The following is a 3,443-nucleotide window of genomic DNA, read 5'->3' as shown; positions in this document are numbered from 1 at the left end:
CGCGTAATGGGCGACCAGTTTTACGAAGGTTGTAAATCGGTGATATGTATATACATGTCAAAGTAGCGTTGTTTCTGCAGGTTTTACGAGAAACGTTTTTGTTTTGTTTTCGATCTTTGGTGAAAGTTGCTTGGAGTTACTCATGGAGTGTTACCGAATTTTATTTCGCTAAGATCTAGTCGCAGAACGTTTTTCATAGGCTTTTGAGAGGATTATCATGACATATTTGTTTCTGGAACGAATTGGTCAACCAGCGGTAGTAGATCTAGCCAACAATCGGGAAGAAAATGTTCCCTTTGTTGTGCTATCTGCTACTTTTATTCTGATTTTTCTTTGTCGCAAATATTTTCGATGCTTTTCCGTGACTCTCTTAGTTCAACGGAAACTGAATAAAATGGTTTGATGCGTGAAGATTTCTCGTATAATTTTTGATTTTTATATGAAACTGGCTTTATAAAAGCAGGAAAGGGCTTCAAGACTTTGGCTAATCGTCGAGTTTCAGTTTGATATTGGTACATGTTTTCTATAGGCATGATTGCGACAAGAAATTCTGTATAGCATTTGAGATTATGCTCATGATCGTCTGGATATGTTGCTAGCATTTAGACGAATTTTAGATTGTCGTTTGCCTTTTTGGGACGATTTTAGTGTGGCATCGTATTGCCTAAATGTTTTTCTGTCTATTGCTGCGAGAGTTTGCTTTGACAAAAACGTTTTCTTGATGACGAGGCAAAATGTTTTGAAGTTTGGGAGTATACGAGTATAGTATACGTACCTACTCCCTTGTTTACGAAAGAAATCGGTTGAACCGATATTTTAAAGGGTTGTGTATGTTTCTTCTTCCGAGAATTGGAAGGTTCGACAACCTGGGTTGATTTAAAGACGACGCTGGGACTGTGATTTGGTTGTTTTCAGGTTGACGACTTGGAATATGTCGGTTTTAAGAAAATTGCTAGAACCAAATCGGTTTTAAGACGACGTTCGTGTCTCTAGTTCTTTCTTTCTTTAGGAAGCGATCTGAATATGCGTGGCCATCATTTCTTGATTTTCAGAGAGTTTAGATCGATTTGCAAGATCTGACTGAACAATTATGGAACAATATATCGAGACAGGAAAAATCGCCTAAGACTTAGTTCGCTAGACTATCCACCTAGGTTAAAAAGTTCCCTAAAGTTCTATGGCGGTCTCAAAAGATTTTTTATTTCTTAGTAATTTCCTACGAAAATTCCAAGTCTGATTTCAAAAATTTCAAGCCGAACAGGCGAGTTGGACGATGGAGCCTTATAGTTGTTTCGTTGTTTGGGATTCGTTTGTTCGAGGCCTAGAGTAACCTTTCTCGAGGACTTATCGTATGAATACTTTTTGGAATTGATATGAAACTTGATTTAGGTTTTCCCGCTCTTCTTCTTTTTTAAAAAAAAATTATCTCTTTTTCAGAGGGGACATTTCCCGGGAAATTTTTGACGTTGATTCCGTCGTAGCTGATTTTGACCCCAACATGATCTTGTTCCTCAATGCAGCTGTTCTCGCCTTAGTGTAGAAACTGGTTAGGAACGCTGATCGGACCTGTTCCCACGAAGTAAGAAATCTGGTGGGGAGAACATTCAACCATCGTCCAGCTTTTCCATCAAGAGAGAATGGGAACAACATGCACTTGATGTAGTCAGGTGGTACGCCGTTCGCGTGAGTAAAATTTCTAACCTTTTCAAAGATCTCAATGTGCTTTATTGGAATCTCTGTCGGGAGACCAATGAACACTTTCCTCTGCACCAGATCGATCAAAGCAGGCTTGATCTCAAAGTCCTGTCTGAGGCAGGGTTGAGGAACTATTGCAGAGCGCGTAATAAGGAAGTTGCGCGGAAGGTTTCTCTGCCCGATTGGAGCAGCCTGCTCCGGCTGTTCCAGCTTCTGTTGGGCAGCGACTAGAGCAGCATCCTGCTGAGCTTGGATGGTCTGCTGCATCTGCTGCATTTGCTGTTGCATCCTCTGCAACTCAGCAGCGGGTTCATTCTGATGGCCAGGGTCTCCCATGATGGCGTTGTTTGGCCTATGTGTTTGTTGGTTAGTTCTTTCCAAACTTGCTAGCTCTTCATTAGTAAGCATAACTAATCCTCCTCATGCGTTTCTCCGAGTATGTCTACTGGTCATGCATCTGAAACATTAGTTGCAACAAAAAGGATAGAGCAAGTTAGAGGTCTTAAACTAAATAAATAACCGAAAAATAAAGGTAAATAGATGGTCCCCGACAATGGCGCCAAATTGATATTACGTGTATACGCACACAAATTAACCTAATGTGCACACTACCACAATCGAATGGTATGTCGATGTAGCATTTTAGGATCGAATCCACAGAGACCAACGGTTACACTTTATTTCTATGGGATCAATATTAAGCTAAAACAATGAATGGATTATAAAACTGATTAAAGCTTAGAAAGCAAGTAACAATTAAACAAAAAGTTTTCAAAGATGATAAGCGAGTTAGTCTACAGTGATTGGACGGGTTACAAAGGATGCAAGCCAAACAACTATTCAAGTTCTTTCAGTTCGAGTCTATAACTCGGGTATCAACGGAAGATCAGCCCACTGTCGTGGTGCTTCTCCTTTTATCCATCGATCTCAATACCTAAACTCTCGTTTGGACTGAGATACAATGATAAGCATTAAGAACTGACCCGATCTGTTCACAAGACACCCTAATATCTACTTTCGCTGATGTAATGCTCATTCATGACAAGTCTAGCAACCTATTACACGGTTAATGAACACGGTTAATGATCAAACACTAAGTGATGAATTCAATGCAAGCATTAAGATTAGAAATGAATGAAGAAAATCAATGAATGCTTATATATGATCAGCTCGCGATCTAGCACCCTAACACCCTAGGCTAACAAGATCGACTACTCAGTCATAACAAGAGAAAACACAGAGATCAATTCTGAACAATACTGCATGTTAATAAAAGAGATAAAAGAGGGTTCATGGTAATCTTCTCTATGGTGAGAGAGATGGAGCCTTCTCCCTTTACAAAGTATCAAATCCCAAATCTACAAAAGCTCAAGTCTGGCTTTTTTGTCTCCAAAAACAGTGTAGAAAAAAACAGAGAAAGAGAAAAAGAAGATTATGGAGGCGACATGCGGTTGGGGGAGAAAATAAGGAGACTAGGGCAAATCCCGAAATAACTTGAAGTTTTCTTAAAAATTTTTGCCGCTGGAACATGCAGTCGGGTTTCTCCGCAGGCTCGAGAACAGCCTGCACGGATGTTCCACTCTTGAAAATCTCCAATTTGGGTTCTTTCAGACTCTTTGTTCTAGCTGGTCCATCTTCCACCTAATGCAACTCCAGACATGTAATGATTCGAAAAAGACTAGAAAGACTCGATAAAGACTCAAAAACACTTTAGAAAACATTGTTAGAATGTGCCAAAAATACAACAT

Source organism: Brassica oleracea, chromosome C3 (assembly GCF_000695525.1).
Source record: "Brassica oleracea var. oleracea cultivar TO1000 chromosome C3, BOL, whole genome shotgun sequence".
Lineage (NCBI taxonomy): Eukaryota > Viridiplantae > Streptophyta > Magnoliopsida > Brassicales > Brassicaceae > Brassica > Brassica oleracea.
Note: the sequence above shows the minus strand (reverse complement) of the source record.